This window comes from Anabrus simplex, chromosome 2, assembly GCF_040414725.1.
Source record: "Anabrus simplex isolate iqAnaSimp1 chromosome 2, ASM4041472v1, whole genome shotgun sequence".
NCBI classification, from domain to species: domain Eukaryota; kingdom Metazoa; phylum Arthropoda; class Insecta; order Orthoptera; family Tettigoniidae; genus Anabrus; species Anabrus simplex.
Genome location: NC_090266.1, coordinates 498,154,851 through 498,174,052, shown reverse-complemented (window position 1 = coordinate 498,174,052; position 19,202 = coordinate 498,154,851). Strand labels below are relative to the sequence as shown.

General features: G+C 41.6%; 1 long non-coding RNA gene across 1 annotated transcript in view; it reads left to right on the top strand.

Annotated features, from left to right (window-relative positions):
* The window catches only part of LOC136863583 (uncharacterized), a 526,057-nt gene that overhangs the window by 342,339 nt on the left and 164,516 nt on the right, over nt 1–19,202 (top strand). Inside the window, exon 2 of the long non-coding RNA XR_011017758.1 lies at nt 1,445–1,522. This is a non-coding gene — a long non-coding RNA (uncharacterized lncRNA). The remainder of the gene's footprint in view (nt 1–1,444; nt 1,523–19,202) is intronic.

The window sequence follows — 19,202 nt, the reverse complement described above, 5'->3', positions numbered from 1 at the left end:
GAAGAGGGAATTTCTGTTGCCCATTTCTGGGCAGACATTGTGTGAAACATGTTTTGTGACATAAAATGTATTCTGTTTTATTTGTATATAATACCTTATTTATATTTTTAAGTTTCTCAACACTCTGACACGAAATAAATAAATAAATAAATTAGTCACCGTTCATGAAAGGAGAAGTCGGCTGGTTGACTTCTGCAGTGATCATAATCTAGTCCCCGCTAATTCTAGGTTCAAACAACACAAACGACTGCTGTACACGTCGACGTGACCTCGAGACACTGGAAGGTATCAAATAGCACTTGAGCTGTGTTGTTTCAATTAAATGCACAAGCATATAATGTACAGTTATGCCTGTTAATATCAAAGTAGAGGAGCTACGGGTTCGAATCCTAGTCGGGTCGGTTCGGTCCAAGAAAAATCTATGTTCGATTTTCATGGTAATGTTGAGCTTCAATCTAAGAGAGTTTCAATTTCGATATCCGATCTTCTTTTTTTCTAGGGAGTCCTAGACTCGACCTCTGTGTATGATAGATATTTTGCCTAATGTTACTTTTGTTCAAGGGTGCCCCCCAGACTCGATCTCTGGTTTTGGTCAAATGTTAATAATGTTATTGACTTTATGTCCTATTAACTGCTTTTAGGTACACCGAAGTGCCAGAATTTTGTCCCGCAGTCGTTCGTCTCCTGTTCAAGGGAATCCCAGACTCAATATCTGTTTGGGACAACTATTAATAACGATATTGACTTTACGTCCTACTAAATACGTTTTAGAGTCGCCGAACTGCCGGAATTTAGTCCTGCAGTAGTTCTGTTTTAATTCAAGGGAGTCCCAAACTCGATATCCGTTTTAGGTCAAAGTCCAAGTTTCAGACACTAAAACATGAATAAAGTATATGTATTAAGCCTTACACCATCACCCTAGTCCGATGTGCAGCTGCCATGTTGTTCCTAGTTCAGCTCCAAAAAGACCTAGGACTATGTCTCATCGTGGCGTTAAATGCGTGCCTGTTAGATTTAGATAGCACTCTTGACCATAATGACGTCGGCAGATGGGTTCAGTTTGAACTTTTTTAGAATCAAACTTGGCTCTGTGTGGTTAACGCACTTAAGCCTAGGATTGAATCCGAGGTCTGTGACGTTAACCCTGGACATGTAGCCAGTGTAACATCATAACATGAGGTTAAGCGTGAACACTTAACCAACCGCCCTAGTAAAGTCATGTGAGTTTAAGCATGCACCCTTAGTCAGCACATTCCATGAGGCGGAGGCCTCACCCAGGGGGCCGGAGGTGGAGGTGGTAGCAGAACCCGCCCAAAACCACTATTATTATTATTATTATTATTATTATTATTATTATTATTATTATTATTATTATTAATTTTATTAATGTTATTATTGTTATTTTTATGCATTTACTTCCTACTAATTCCTTTTTTTATTCCAGGGATCATCCGAACAGTCGTCTTCAACTGGAGTAACTGGGCCCAAGAGAGCAAGAACGGGCTCTGCAAGGAGTTGTAAGGTAATGTCCAGTGTAATAGCACCGTGCTTTATCTTATATAGTAAATTGAACTTTTCACAATAATGTCCACAGCGTGTGCTGTGTATTTAGTCTTGTAAATACCAGTTAACATTATTTTCCTATTAACTACACTCTCGAAACCGTTTTTGTTTCTTCTCCTTTCTGGTTTACGTTGAAATCACCACTTTGTCCACATTAATGCAGTGTGAATTACTCAAAGCCGAACATGATCCAGTTCACTAAGCAACAATCCTGCTTGTACATTTTGATAACTCGATGTGGCAGATTGGTGGTGTGCGATGTTTTGTGTACTGATTTGGTTTCTGATTAGTGCAGCGAAACGGAGCATTTGCTCCAATGAGTGAACCGGCAGTAGTACTGATGCGTCACTATAGGTATTTCCAGGTATTTAACCGGCATCTCATGCTCAATTGGAGGTGTGTTTCAGGTTCAGGAGCAGTCGACCAATTGCATATGGTATAGATGGAGATTTTGCGATTTATTTTCCTTCTTTTATTAATTTCCTGCAGTTATTTTACTGAAATATTACACGTCATGCCAAGAAAATCTCCCGATGTCTGGCAATTTTGTGAAGCTGTTGGGTGCGAAATATAAATATTGCGATAGGGTATATCACTCCGATGGTGCCCATATAACGTGATGGATCACATAAAATTGGATACAAGCAACGGTTTAATGAAATAACAGGCAGGAAGTACAGTTCCTTTATATGGCCAAAACAGTTAAGAAAAGAGGAACCTAGATTATGGCTATGTTCGTTGGTTTATTTATGTATATTTCACACCTCGAACTGGAATATTTATCCAATCACATGTGATTAAGTCAACGTACATTCATTATTAAAAACAGCGTATGTTAGGAAGAACATTGTACCTGAAATTGAAAAATACCAAACTCATTAAGAAAGAAAATGCAATCGAAATTAATTATTTTAAAATTCTAAGCAGACATTGCACCTAAAACGCTTAATAACTAAAAGTAAAGATAAATAAAATAGAATAAATGCATAATCTATACATATAAATTAAGAGTTTTGTCTGTACATTGCTCAGAATTTGAAAAGAATGGTATTTCTGTATCGGCCATGTCCATAGTAACATGGAAATGCACTTTTTACTTTTCCGTAATGTCTGTCTGTCTGTCTGTCTGTCTGTCTGTCTGTCTGTCTGTCTGTCTGTCTGTCTGTCTGTCTGTCTGTCTGTCTGTCTGTCTGTCTGTCTGTCTGTCTGTCTGTAGGCCTACACGCATCACGAGAAAGCGGCTGAAGAGAATTTAATAAAAATCGGTATGTGAAGTCGGGAGATGACCCACTACAATCTAGGCTATAAATCATTTTACTCACGCTGAGTGAAATGGTAGTTTAGGGGAAGGCCTAAAATATAATTCTCAACTATTTATATTATTAGTGGTGCTATCGGTAAGTACTACATAACTGAAGTTATATAGAATTAAATTTCCGATCATCTATGTCATACATTGTCACCGTACCGGCTTAGATAACACAGATATTCATGAATTTGTATTTGTGTTACCAAGTCCATAACAACGCCGAGCCACGAAAAATGGTTAACAGAATATAATGAAAGTCGGTATATAGAGTTGGGGAATAAGAAACTACAGTCTAAGCTATAAACAATTTTATTCGCCCTGTAAGAAATTGTAATTTAGGAGAAGGCGCATAAAATTTAATTTTTAAATACCTATATTATTGGTCCTATCGAAAAATACTACATAACAAAAGTTAGAGAATAAACAATTTCCGACCATTTGTGTTTTATTCAATTTTACCATACCGACTATCATAAGAATGGTATTTCAGAGCCGGAAGAAAACTAAATGTGAAGGCCTACAATATTGCAAGCGGTTAAGATTGATCAACAATAACATTACATTGACCATTGTTTGTGGTGATGTTCTTTGTCTTTTATGCTGCCGCTCAACTCTGATAGACGGGATTACTGCTGCGTACCGAGTATAACAGCATGACTGAATATTGGCGGTAAATAGCTGGGGAGTTAGGAAACTTTCTTCTTTAGCATGTCATTCCTCTGGTTCATGTATTTTCTGATACCGTACTGCCGGTACGTAACTCACTAGTTCATTATAGTATTCCAGCTATCCGTTCCCTATTCTGAGGCGCTGGTTTGAATGAGCAGTGTGCACTCTTAAGGCAGAGGCTCACTTAGTAGTAGTAGTAGTAGTAGTAGTAGTAGTAGTAGTAGTAGTATGACCTGGTCTAGAATTACAATTTAGGCATATTCAAAATTATAGCACCACAATTCACTAGATAACACAAAATTTAATCCTGAAAAGAGTCGTTTCTCAAAAAGAACTTCTCCTTCTTCTTCACTTTCATTAAATCCTACATTCATTTTATTCAAAATTAGCAGTGAAGTGGGGGTATCTCCTCTGGTTTGGAGGAAAAAATTGCCTCCAAGTCAGATAGATTTCTCCGCCGCCAGTGTAGTGAATTGAGATTTTCCGACTCATCGGGTACTCCTAGAAAACAGATTAGTAAAAGGGCATAGTTTGCCCTGGGACTCTCCACTATTCGAGCACCCCTGAAAAAAGAATAAGTGTGTTCATGGATCACGGCTGTCTGCGGCCTGGTCATTCCATCTCTGGAACTTTGGACTGTTAGATCGGCAGCGTAGAACTGTTCGTTAAGAGTGAGAAAATGTGCGGTTTTTCATTTGATCGAGTATTTCATGTGAAATCATTGCTTTTACTCGCGCCATTCCTACTGACGTCATTGTAATGACCTATGTTAATTTCAGTTGGGAAAACCACTAATACGGTCTTTCTGAGGATGTAAAAAGGTAGGTAGAGAAGGAGTGTCTGCCATTATAACGCAGTTCCCCAACGTGATTGTGAATGATGGTAGGCAAGCGGGCCTACCATTACAATGAAAATTCCCTAACGCAGTCTTCATAATATGAGAAAAGAATAAATGCATAATCTATATATATAAATTAAGAGTTTTGTCTGTGCATTGCTCAGAATTTGAAAAGAATGGTATTTCTGTATCGGCCATGCCCATAGTAACATGGAAATGCACTTTTTACTTTTCCGTAATGTCTGTCTGTCTGTCTGTCTGTCTGTCTGTCTGTCTGTCTGTCTGTCTGTCTGTCTGTCTGTCTGTCTGTCTGTCTGTCTGTCTGTCTGTCTGTCTGTCTGTCTGTCTGTACACGCATCACGAGAAAATGGCTGAAGAGAATTTAATGAAAATCGGTATGTAAAGTCGGGAAATAAGTCGCTATAATTTAGGCCATAAGTAATCTTATTCATGCTGAGAGAAACGGTAGTTTAGGCGAAGGCCTAAAATTTAATTCTCAAATATTTGTGTTATTAGTGGTCCTATATTAATGAAAATCGATATGCAAAGTCGAGAAATAAGTCGCTACAATTTACGTCATAAATAATCTTATTCACGATGAAAGAAATGGTAGTTTATGGGAAGGCATAAACTTAAATTCTCAAATTTTTATGTTATTAGTGGTCCTATCTTAATGAAAATCGGTACGGAAAATCGGAAAATAAGTCGCTGAATTCAGGCCACAAATAACTTTATTCAAGGTGAATGGAATGGTAGTTTAGGGGAAGGCCTAAAATGTAATTCTGAAATATTTGTGTTATTGGTGGTCTTATCGACAAATACTACATTACTAAATTTATATAGTATTAAATTTCCGATCATTTATGTCTTATATATTTTTACCGTACCGGCTATGATAACAGAGATATTCATGAATTTGGATTTTTGTTGCTAAGTCCATATCAGCACCAAGTCACGAGAAAATAGGTACACAGAATTTAATGAAAATCGTTATGTAAAGTCGGGGAATGAGGAACTACAGTCTACGCTATAAATAATTTTGTAAGACGCCCTAATATCGCAAAGTCGAAAGAAAACTAAATGTGAAGGCCTACCGGTACAAAACAGAAAGCTCATAACATTGAACAACAATAACATTACATTGACCATTGTTTCTTGTGATGTGCATTGTGTCTCCTGTTGCCAGTCATGTCCGATAGATGGTATTACTGCTGTATACTGAGTATTCTTTTAATTTGCTTTACGTCGCACTGACACAGATAGGTATTATGGCGACGATGGGATAGGAAAGGGCTAGGAGTGGAAAGGAAGTGGCCCTGGTGTTAATTACGGTACAGCCCCAGCATTTGCCTGGTGTTAAAATGGGAGACCGTGGAAAACCATCTTCAGGGCTGTCGACAGTGGTTTTCGAACCCACTACCTCCCGAAAGCATACTCATAGCTGCGCACCCCTAACCGCACGGCCAACTCGCCCGGTCGTACGAGTATAACAGCCTACCTGAATATTGGCGGGAAGTAGCTGGGGAGTTAGATAACTTTCTTCTTTAGCATGGTATTCCTCTGGTTCATACTTTTTCTGATACTGCTGGTACGTAACAAACTGGTACATCTTAGCATTCGAGCTATTCAATCCCTATCCTGAGGCACTGATTGGAATGAGCAATGTGTATATTTAACGGAACAATGGCAGAGGAGTGTTCACGGCTGTCTGCGGCCTGGTCATACCAGCACTGGTACTTTGGACTATTAGATCGGCATCGTTGTACTCTTTGTTAAAAGTGAGAAAATGTTCGGTGTTTCATTTGAACGATCAAATCAATTACGCTACCTCCCTGCGTTGTGATATATATTAGCTTTCCCAGTTCATCTCCCCACCACCATCCATTTAGAATAAATAGATTTTCTGCGGCACATACTTCTAGGAGTTTATCCCCATATATATTACGTTTTTTTATCACGGCTATTTTTGCTACCTAACTTTGGTTCTATTCCTTCTTTACTATATGCTGTAACAGACTCCCCAATTCATGCGTTCCAATCTCGCAACATAATAATTCCTGATTCTTCAAAGTTACTTTTCATTAAGTTAATCTCCTCTATTAAATCCTCAAAAAATTCATATTCGTATATGGTGACCCAATAGGATGGTTACATATAAATCCTATGCGTATATTTCTCTGTTTACTCCCTTCCAGTCTGAGTTTGATCCAAACTACATCTTCCATATCGTTAGGTAATTCTTCTACCTGATTACTAAACTCTTCCCTTATCAGAAGTGATATTCCTCCCGGAGTTCTCCCTCGTGTCCTACGTTTCCTTTTCATTACACTTGTCGTAACATACCCCTTCCATAATCCATATTTCTAAAAAGGCAAATATCTCAACATTTTCTACAAGCTCAGAGACTCCATCATTCCCCAGTTTACTTAATAAGCCTTCTACATTAACAAAACCAATTCTCAATGCTAGTTATCAGAGACACTTCCTGTTTTGCTACGTGTATTTATTGTTTTATCAATTTGGTCCCATAAGGAGAACTGTAAATTTCCCCTAGCATCTCTCCTTCCCGTTTATTACCTTTTCCATCTGCGAGAACCCCCTTATATGTCTTTCAAGTTCTGTCCTTGTTTCTTTTTCTTATGGTCTTCTATTTTGCTGATGCTTTTACGGCTACCGCACTTCCTTCTCGCGTCAATGTTTCCAACTGGGATGGCGAGTAGTTCTTTCTCCAGCCATCACCTATGATGAATAGTCTCTTGACCCTTATGAACGCTGTAAGGCCCTCTCTTCTTGCTCTCCCCATGTGAAATCGAAGAATTCTTATCTCCTTCCTTTCTTCAACTCCCAGGTCTCTCTGGGTCCAAACTTCCGTCCCTTTTAAATTCCTGGCATTCCGAAGAATTTCGTAGGTTTTCATCCCGGATACCAATTGTATATTAATCGGCCTGTTCCCTTGGGTCCTTCCTATTCTCTGCACGTCGTTCACATCGGATTCCGTGCAATTTACTTTCACTCCTAGCGTGAACACTTCCAACACAGAAACTAGTAATGCCAGTTTGTCCTCGCTCCTATTCTCCTTAATTCCATGTATAACCAGGCATCTGTTACGTTGGGCAAACAATGATCTCCGAACCTGCATCTCCAGCTCCCGTGTGCGCTTCAACAACACCAATCGGTGTTCCTTTGCGATTTCCATTTCTTCCTGGTATTAATCCAGGGATTCTTTTATACCTGCCATGTCACCCCTTAGACTATCTTTCATATCCTGAATGTCCTTGTTCTGTGCCATGATGAACTCCTTCTTTGTGTCTGTTTGGCTGACCTCTTTTATCACCTTAATCTTTTCTATATCTTCTCAATTCAGTGCCCCAGGGTTGCTTTCCACTCCTCCAATTACTAATAACACAGCAATCACTGTCGCTGCCAGCACGATTTCAGAGTATTTTTATCACATTTTAAACCACATACCTGATATTTTAAGCGATTGTTCCATCGGCCGATGACCGCTCGGTAGAGTTCTAAGCTTATTCCCATTTCGCTTACGCCACAACACTCAGCACTCCGCACACACGCCTCCTCCGTTTGCAGACATTGCCGTCATTATTCAAAGATACAAGCCCATATTTGTCACTTACATCATGGGTCAATAAGACAAAATTCGTCATGTTGACTGTGAAGTGATTGTCAAAATGTTTACTAAACATGAAACGTCGTTAAAATTATTAAATAATTCACATCTCGCTTCAGTATAATCAATAATAATAATAATATTCTATCAAGTAACTAACATCGAATTTACACTGAATTTGTCAGTAATTGTAGCCTCCGTGGCTCAGGCGGCAGCGTGCAGGCCTCTCACTGTTGGATACCGCGGTTCAAATCCCGGTTACTCCATGTGAGATTTGTGCTGGACAAAGCGGAGGCAAGACGGGTTTTTCTCCGGGTACTCCGGTTTTCCCTGTCATCTTTCAACCCAGCAACACTCTCCATTAACATTTCATTCTGTCAGTCATTTATCATTGCCCCAGAGGTGTGCGGCAGGCTTCGGCAGCCGGCACATTTCCTATCCTCGCTACTAGATCGGGACTTCATTCATTCCATTCCTGACCCGGTCGAATAACTGGAAAGCTGTGGATTTTCATTTCATTGTCAGTAATTAATCCAGTCAACTGCAAGGAATTATGAGGAATTCTGAAAAATACTCATGAAAATAGCTTTTCAATAAGTAACAAATTGTATTTATTTTTTAACATCTAAAGTAATAATATGTTACTTGCCAAAAGGGTCCTGTTAGATAACTTCAGCCAATGGGAGGAGAACGCCTTCTTCTAAATACTTCTTCTTCTTCTTAATCTGGTTATCCTCCAGGGTCGGCTTTTCCCTCTACCGCCTCAAGAGCAGTGTCCTGGAGCTTCAGACTCTGGGTCGGGTGATAAAACTGGGGAGGATGACCAGTACCTCGCCCAGGCGGCCTCACCTGCTATGCTGAACAGGGGCCTTGCGGGGGGATGGGAAGATTGGAAGGGATAGACAAGGACGAGGGAAGGATGCGGCCGTGGCCTTGAATGAGGTACCATCCCGGCATTTGCCTGGAGGATAAGTGGGAAACCACGGAAAACCACTTCCAGGATGGCTGAGGTGGGAATTGAACCCGCCTCTACTCAGTTGACCTTTCGAGGCTGAGTGGACCCCGTTCCAGCCCTCATACCACTTTTCAAATTTCGTGGCAGAGCCGGGAATCGAACCCGGACCTCCGGGGGTGGCAGCTAATCCCGCTAACCACTACACCACAGAGGCGGACCTTCTCAATACTCCAACATATAATATAATGCCCAGAACCTTTCTTGTTAATCATAATAATGGTATTGATTTCACACCCCATTAACTCCTCTTACCTTTTTCGCAGACGACAAGGAGCGAGAATTTTGTCCTTCGCGAGTTCCTTTACGTGCTGCTGAATCTACCGACACTGGGCTGAAGTATTTGAGCACCACCACGCTGAGCAAGGATCGAATCTGCCAACTTTGGCTCAAAAAACCCGCGCCTCAACAGTCTGAAGCACTAAGCCCTGCTAAAATATGTACCAGGTGCCTTAATTGAATCCATTCTTCTACTGTCCTCTACAACCTGTCACATACTCGATTCTCGTGTGTTGATACAGAGTGAAGCGAAATTCACGTACTCGGACTCCTCACATGGCAGCAATAAAAAAATGTCTCTCACAAATTTCGTCCTGCGAGTATATCCGGGAGAAAAAGGTCGTTGGGGAGTGGCTATCTGGCAACACTGTAACTACATGTAGGGTAACTACCTCTGTCAGCACGTGTTAGTCGTGCTGTACAGTTGGTGCAGTGGATAGAGTTTTGAATTAGCATGCTTGGAGGTCGAGGGTTCGAACCAGGGTTTGCTAATTTCCATCGGACATTACATACTGTAACACAGTAAGACACCGTTTCTTAGGTGACATGTCATCATCATCATCTGTTTACCCTCCAGGTTCGGTTTTCCCAGGGACTCAGCGAGGGATCCCACCTCTACCGCCTCAAGGGCAGTGTCCTGGAGCTTCAGACTCTTGGTCGGGGGATACAATTGGGTGAATGACCAGTACCTCGCCCAGGCGGCCTCACTTGCTATGCTGAACAGGGGCCTTGTGGAGGGATGGGAAGATTGGAAGGGATAGGCAAGGAAGAGGGAAGGAAGCGGCCGTGGCCTTAAGTTAGGTACCATCCCGGCATTCGCCTGGAGGAGAAGTGGGAAACCACGGAAAACCACTTCCAGGATGGCTGAGGTGGGAATCGAACCCACCTCTACTCAGTTGACCTCCCGAGGCTGAGTGGACCCCGTTCCAGCACTCGTACCACTTTTCAAATTTCGTGGCAGAGCCGGGAATCGAACCCGGGCCTCCGGGGGTGGCAGCTAATCGCGCTAACCACTACACCACAGAAGTGGACCAGGTGACATGTACCATACATTTACAAAATTTAGTAACCCTGAACACGTTGTAACGCATCTAGTAGATGAAGTGGTGCGAATAAATTCACGCCCACGACGTAGAAAGGGCGTCTTTCAAAGCTGACCAATGAAAACGAATGTTCGTCCATTTCTAGGATCGTAGTATGTAAGTGCTAATTGTTTCTAGAGAACCCGCTGCAATCGCTGTTGAGCATTAAGACGCCAGATACCATACCACCTGGACTACATTTACGAAATAAAAAACATGCCCCTCAACCCAGGATCGACCCTTCGACCGCATGTATGTTAACTCTAAACTCCACCCACTGCTCCAACTGTACAGCACGGCTTGCAAATGCTGACAGAGGTAGTTACCGTACATGTGGTTACAGTGTTGCCAGATTGCCACTCTTCAACGACCTTTTTCTCCCGAATATACTCGCAGGACGAACTTTTTGAGAGACATTTTTTTTATTGCTGGCATGTGAGGAGTCGCGCTGCGACGCCCGAGTGCGCGAATTTCGCTTCACCCTGTATAAACTACTTTCATTCTATTTTAAATTATTAATTTGATTTCATTATTTGTCGTCAACTGAGTCAATACCATTCCCATTACAGATGATATCGATAATAATGAGAAGAATAAGGTTCGATTCCCGGCTCTGCCGGGAAATTCGAAAAGTTTTACAAGGGCTGGAACTGGATTTGCTCAGCATCGGGAGGTCAACTGAGTAGAGTGGGATTCGATTCCCTCCTCGAAGTGGTTTCGCGTGCTTTCCCACTTCTCCTCCAGGCAAATGCCGGGATGGACCCTAACTTAAGGCGACGTCCGCTTCCTTCCCTCTTCCTTGTCTATCCCATACAATCGTCCCATCCCCCCAGAAGGCCCCTGTTCAGCATAGCAGGTGAGAAAGCTTGGGCGAGGTACTGGTCTACTTTCCCAGTTGTACCCCTCGACCCAAAGTCTCACGCTCCCGGCCACTGCCACTGAGGTGGTAGAACGGGGAACCCTCGCTGAGTCCGAGGGAAAAACAACCCTCGACAGATTAAGAAATAAATAACAATCATAGTGTTATTTTGCTTTACGTCGCCCTGACTACTTTTACAGTTTTGCGGAGGCGCAATGGTGCCGGAATTTTGTCCCGCAGAAGTTCTTTTTGATACAAGTAAATCTATCGACATGAGGCTGACGTATTTGAGCACCTTAAAATGTCACCGAACTGAACCACGATCGAACCTGCAAAGTTGAGGTCAGAAGGCCAGCGCCTCAATCATGAGCCACTCAGCCCGGCTTATTATTATTATTATTATTATTATTATTATTATTATTATTATTATTATTATTATTATTATTATTATTATTATTATTATTATTATTATTATTATTATCATGGTGGTGCTGCAAACAGCCAAGCTCATGGGGAGGAGGAAAATGATGTTGGTGAAATTATGCTTGAGGAAGTGGAAAGGATAGTAAATAAACTCCATTGTCATAAGGCAGCAGGAATAGATGAAATTAGACCTGAAATGGTGAAGTATAGTGGGAAGGCAGGGATGAAATGGCTTCATAGAGTAGTAAAATTAGCGTGGAGTGTTGGTAAGGTACCTTCAGATTGGACAAAAGCAGTAATTGCACCTATCTATAAGCAAGGGAACAGGAAGGATTGCAACAACTATCGAGGTATCTCATTGATTAGTATACCAGGCAAAGTACTCACTGGCATCTTGGAAGGGAGGGTGCGATCAGTCGTTGAGAGGAAGTTGGATGAAACCCAGTGCGGTTTCAGACCACAAAGAGGCTGTCAGGATCAGAGTTTCAGTATGCGCCAGGTAATTGAAAAATGCTACGAGAGGAATAGGCAGCTGTGTTTATGTTTCGTAGATCTAGAGAAAGCATATGACAGAGTACCGAGGGAAAAGATGTTCGCTATACTGGGGGACTATGGAATTAAAGGTAGATTATTAAAATCAATCAAAGGCATTTATGTTGACAATTGGGCTTCAGTGAGAATTGATGGTAGAACGAGTTCTTGGTTCAGGGTACTTACAGGGGTTAGACAAGGCTGTAATCTTTCACCTTTGCTGTTCGTAGTTTACATGGATCATCTGCTGAAAGGTATAAAATGGCTGAGAGGGATTCAGTTAGGTGGAAATGTAGTAAGCAGTTTGGCCTATGCTGACGACTTGGTCTTAATGGCAGACTGTCCCGAAAGCCTGCAGTCTAATATCTTGGAACTTGAAAATAGGTGCAATGAGTATGGTATGAAAATTAGCTTCTCGAAGACTAAATTGATGTCAGTAGGTAAGAAATTCAACAGAATTGAATGTCAGATTGGTGATACAAAGCTGGAACAGGTCGATAATTTCAAGTATTTAGGTTGTGTGTTCTCCCAGGATGGTAATATAGTAAGCGAGATTGAATCAAGGTTTAGTAAAGCTAATGCAGTGAGCTCGCAGTTGCGATCAGCAGTATTCTGTAAGAAGGAAGTCAGCTCCCAGACGAAACTATCTTTGCATCGGTCTGTTTTCAGACCAACTTTGCTTTACGGGAGCGAAAGCTGGGTGGACTCAGGATATCTTATTCATAAGTTAGAAGTAACAGACATGAAAGTAACAAGAATGATTGCTGGTACAAACAGGTGGGAACAATGACAGGAGGGAACTCGGAATGAAGAGATAAAGGCTAATTTAGGAATGAACTCGATGAATGAAGCTGTACGCATAAACCGGCTTCGGTGGTGGGGTCATGTGAGGCGAATGGAGGAGGATAGGTTACCTAGGAGAATAATGGACTCTGTTATGGAGGGTAAGAGAAGTAGAGGGAGACCAAGACGACGATGGTTAGACTCGGTTTCTAACGATTTAAAGATAAGAGGTATAGAACTAAATGAGGCCACAACACTAGTCGCAAATCGAGGATTGTGGCGACGTTTAGTAAATTCTCAGAGGCTTGCAGACTGAACGCTGAAAGGCATAACAGTCTATAATGATAATGTATGTATGTATGTATATTATTATTATTATTATTATTATTATTACCATCATTATCAGAAGTCAATGCATTAAGTTCTTTCCTACTCAAGAATGTGCGATACCCTAATAACTACTTCTGGAGAACATCTAAATGTCTATCCATGACGTATTTGCTAAAGAAAACTAAGTACAGTCTTTCTTAATCCGTTTACCTCCAGGGTTTGTTTCTCCCTCGGATGCAGCGAAAGATCCCACCTCTACCGCCTCAAGGGCAATGTCCTGGAGCGTGAGACTTTGGATCGTGGGATACAACCGGGAGGACCATTACTTCGCCCAGGTGGCCTCAGATGATATGCTGAACAGGAGCCTTGTGGAGGGATGGGGAAATTGGAAGAGACAGATAAGGAAGAGGGAAGAAAGCGGCCGTAGCTTTAAGATACCATCCCGGCATTTAGGTGGAGAAGTTGGAAACCACGGAAAACCCCTTCGAGGATGAATGAGGAAGGAATCGAACCCCCTCTACCGGACGAGTTGGCCGTGTGGTTAAGGGCGTGCAGCTGTGAGCTCGCATCCGGGAGGTAGTGGGTTCGAATCCCTGTCGGCAGCCCTGAAGATGTTTTCCGTGGTTTCCCATTTTCACACCAGGCAAATGCTGGGGCTGTACCTCACTTAAGGCCACGGCCGCTTCCATCCTATTCCTAGGACTTTCCTGTCCCATCATCGCCATAAGACCTACCTGTGTCAGTGCGACGTAAAGCAAAGAGAAAGAAAAGAAGCCCCCCCTACTCAGTTGACCTCCCGAGGCTGAATGGACCCCGTTCCAGCCCTCGCACAACTTTTCAAATTTCGTGGCAGGGCCGGGAACCGAACCCTGGCCTCCGGGGATGGCAACTAATCATACTAGCCACTAAACCACAGAGGCGAACACTAAGTACAGTAACATCGTAATTGGACTAGTAAATTAAGCAAGCAAGCAAGCAAGCCTATTTTCATTATTTATTTCCTGAGAATTGTAGTATTGAATCTCATTCACATTCACGATACAAACAAAAAGTGCAGGATATTTTATTTGTGGAAACGACAGTTGAATTTCACTCGTAAGTGGATTTCAGAGTCGTCAATTGGATATAACTCTGCACAAACATATTTATCAGCGTTTGAATGTTTATGTTCGGTTCCTTTTACGAATTAGTGCAGTTTACCAACACGACCGTTTGACCGTCTCTGCGTGCAGGAAATAAATCGACTGGTAGCTTGGATGGATGGTTTCCAATGCACCATGCATTTCTCCCTCCATCATTCCCTACCCGATGTACAACAAAAGAGACTTTCATCAAATGACTGAACACCACTAGAATAGGACCGAGTGTAGAAAGACCACATAATACTGATGCGTTATTCCATTTGCCGGTCGTACAATGAATACGAACGGAAAAATTTCAAAGCATTACTTAAATAATGACACACCATCAACGTGGAGTAGTTCAAACCTCAGGCTAACCATTACAAAGAACTAAACAGACAATGCGTCACACATGTTTAGAATTCACTCATTCGGAATGAAAAGCGAATAATTGTACGAGGATGATACAAGCGTACTTAGATCCAAACACGTAGCCTCTCCAAGTATTTATTTCTGCGTGATTTACGCTTGATTGAATTCACATTGTACTGATTTTCTAACACAGTATTTAATTACTACCTAATGATCTTCGCACATCGCAATCACACTTATGAAATTACAATTTGTGTAGAAGTGCATTTTATTTTAGTATTTGAACTTACGTGGGATTAATAATAATAATAATAATAATAATAATAATAATAATAATAATAATAATAATAATAATAATAATAATAATAACAGTAATCGTATGGCCTAAGCTACCACGTGCAGGCATTTTTATTTGACACCAATTAGGCAGCCTGTGAGTCAATTACGACGTTCCGTTTAACTCTACCAGATGGCGGAGTGAACCGCATCTCTTTTGGGCGATCTGTGGCTGAGTAGCTAATTAGCTCTGTTGGGTAAACACCAAGTGCGTCGGTAGATGCAGAGTGGATTGTTTTCCCGTAAGCTCTGTACTCTGACCGGCCAACCGAGCAGAGGAGAGGTGGTCACGGCTCTGCCATGGCTCTACGCATCTACATTCGGGAGACGGGCCTGGGGCACAGTGCTGCATTTCTCGTCTGCCCTCGCCCGTCGGCTGTCCTGAGAATGGTTTTCCGTGATTTTCCATTCTCCTGCACTAAGGCGAATGCCGGGACAGTTCGTAGTATAGGCCACGGCCGCCCACCCTCTCACCTTCTCCGCACATCTCCTTCACCGTAACAAATCTCCCGGCCTGAGAGACGGCGTAACCGTCTAAGAGGCCCGCCTCCCCCTTCAGGGGAGGAATGAAAATGTGTCGTTGTAGTAGTACACCACGTGCGTCAGCCAATAGAGAGCTTCTATATGCTGACATCGTAAGACATGGAATTATCTCTTAAAAAACCCGGCTACCTCTATGTTTGAACCCGTCGTCTTGGAATTCTAGTACGATACGAGAGGAAGTGATTGTCGCCTTTGAAGAATAAGAACACGTTACCATTGGCCAGGGTACGAAATATACGAAATAATGACCCATGCAAACCTATTTAACTGAGTTTGGCTCGAATACGAGAATGTAGTTCATTTGGGCTTTACCGAATCCTGTCCTGGATGGCGAATAGTAGTCTCAGCTACAAAATCTTCTCGTTACAAATGAATGAACCAAATGTAGCCTCTTAAGTAGACGACAATTTATTAGAATAATTACAACTCCTAATGTGATAACAAAAAGGAACATATTCGAAACCGATCAATATATGATTTGTTTAGAAACCACAGCCCTGCCTCTCACGCACGGGACCCGAGTTCAATTACCGGCCAGGTCAGAGATGTTTACCCGGAACTGGTGGCTGGTTCGAGGTTCATTCAGTCTACGTGATTACGGTTGAGGAGCTATCTGACAGAGAGATAGAGTCCCCGGTTTAAAAACCCAAGGACAGCACCCGAGAGAATTCATCACGCTGACCACTCGTCACTTTCTTAATCTGCAGGCCTTCGTGCTGAACAGTGGTCACTTGGTAGGCAGAGGCCCTTCAGTGTTTATTTGTTTTAGAACCCATAACTTTCAGTGTTTCCTAGTAGCCTCTGATATTTGGGTTATTCTTCTCTTAGAAGCTATAGAAATCCGTTAATATAGTAACTTAATAATGTACGTACTTCTAATATGTCAAGTTTATATGCTGCTGTTGATGCAAAACGAACAGAAATAGTTCCCACGGCATTCTATGTGCCACGCTCAAGCTATTCTTTTACTGTAATCTGGTATGCAAGAGTGCTGCTGAATGCTGCACATCTGCTGTAGCTTACTTCGACTTTGTTAAAGAATTCTATACATTTCTTTCGCGCCTATGGGAAATAATTGAATTCTAACTTCAACCACATCAATTACGTCGTGATACAGTTGAGCAATACTTATTGCTCAGCAAGAGCTGATGCTGGTTCGACCTAAATGGAAGCTTATAATGAGATCAGGAAAGCATTTTTTTGACGTTCCTGAATGTGAAACTGAAAATATTTTTGCCAAAACAGAAATAAAATCTTTGGCATAGAAAGTTAGACAAATATAAAACTGCTTTCATGACCATCTTGTGGGAACGTCTATTGCAAAAAGTCAACAAAGTTGCTTGCAGAAAGAGAATGGGGACGAAGGTGACTGCAGAACTACGTAAATCTCAGAAACTATTCTCTTATTATGTACGGAGCGATTATGCTGGCACTGAAATAGAAGACTTGACTTTGTCTACATCTGTGGAGCAACCAGATGACGGTGAGGGTCACAAAAATGAGAAGAGAAAAGAGTGTTTCTGATGAAAATACAGACGATGTGGTTCATATGGCGGAAAAAGAGAACATTAGAGTGAAGATACTGAATACTTTGACAACCTTGTAGTTGAGCTGCAGAAAAAAATGTTGGCATACATATTTCACCAATTCAAAGGAGTCATTGTACAAAAACTAACCTGTACAATATTTCAAAGGTATATTCAAGTGACATATGTTTAAAACTGTCATGTGATAAAAAGTGCAGTTCTTCCGTCTTTTTGCGAGTCTCATGGAACGAGACAATTCCTCAGGTTTGCTGGAAGGCAAACTACGTATGGAAAGTGATGGTTCGGAAGTGATGTTTACAAACATGGCTAAAGATCATTTAGCACCCTTAAAACATTCAAGAACTACAGGGACTTTCACTCAAAGTGGGGCCGGCTGGTCGGCCGGCGCAGCGCGGCGGTAGATGGGCGAGCTAAAGGTCAGACCACATCGCAACTCACTGAGCTGGGGGCCAGGAGAGCACCAGTATGAATCACATGTAAATAAGAAGCACACATAAGAACGCATAATCGAAGTAAAATAATTTCCCACCTTACCACAGAAGACGTACAAAATATCCTCCACCTGCATCTACACATTTCTGGCTTCATCTAAGGAAGTTTTCATTCATACGCATTAGTTCATGTACCGAGATAGCCTCAATTTCTCTCTTGATATTTTGTTTGAGTTCATCTAGAGTTTGAGGGTTGGTTGCATAAAACTTATTTTTCAGATTTTCCCAATAAATACAAATCGCAAACCGTAAGATCTGGGGATCTTGCGGGCCACAGTGGTTTACTAATTACCCTGTTATCGAAAATTTCCTAACTTAATGACTCGTTAGCCGTATGTGCGGCTTCCAAGTCTTGCTGGAAATATCAAGATGGGCAGTTTTTGTCCGACAATTGTTAAAAAATGTACGAACATGTCATTCCTATATCTCTGCCCAGTGATTGTGGTTTCCAAAACGATAGGCCCTGTTATCCTGCCTGCAGTTACTGCCGCAAACACTCCTCTTTTCACACTCCAGGTGATCCAAACAAAATATCACGAGAGAAATTGAGGCTATCTAGGTAGATGAACTAATGCGCATGAACGAAAATTTCCTTAGATGAAGCCATACGTGTGTAGATGCAGGTGGAGGATAATTTCAACATATTTTGTGACTAGGTGAGAAATTATTTTACTTTGATTACGCGTTATTTACATGCGATTCATACGGGCGCTCTCCCGGTACCAACCTCAGCGAGTTGCCATGTGGTCTGTGCCAGCCGATCGGCCGGCCGCACTTTGAATGAAAGACCCTGTATCTGCCGATCAACACTGTGTCAAGGATAGCAACTGGCACCCGGACTCTCAGGACCACTTACTAGGCCACTCAGCCGTCGCCCATTGGTTCATGAACTAGAACGTGACTACGGTAACCCAAATATGGATCATTTAAATGAGGTGGTTCTCAATAAGTGTGTGATAAATATTCTTTAACAGTCCGTGGGTTAATTTGTACTTCAGCCAGATTATTATCGCAAATAGCTTTATCACGGTTATTCCAAGAGTATTGTTCCATTCATATATAAAATTAATCCAAGAACCCTTGTCGACTTCGCACGAATTACATCTTGTCCATAGAGTTGAAATGTTATGTTCAAATGAATGCTGTATGAAAGTGTGTGAGAACAATAGAATTTGTTTTTTCCAGGTTGATTTTAAATCTATTTTTTATCCAGAAAACGTTGAATTAAGGTTATATCGTGTTGCATTTTCTGTTCAAGGTCATGATAAGAATTACCAACATAGAAAATATTGGTATCATCATAAATTATAGAGATAGTCTACCTTTAACATTTTAACGACCAATATCATTAATACATACCAAATGGGAATAAGGCCTAATATATAACCCTGTTGTACACCAACTGAGTTAATACGAGGAGTATTGTCATCACCCATACAATGAACAAATTGTTATCTTCCATTGTGATATTCTTCAAACCAGTTAA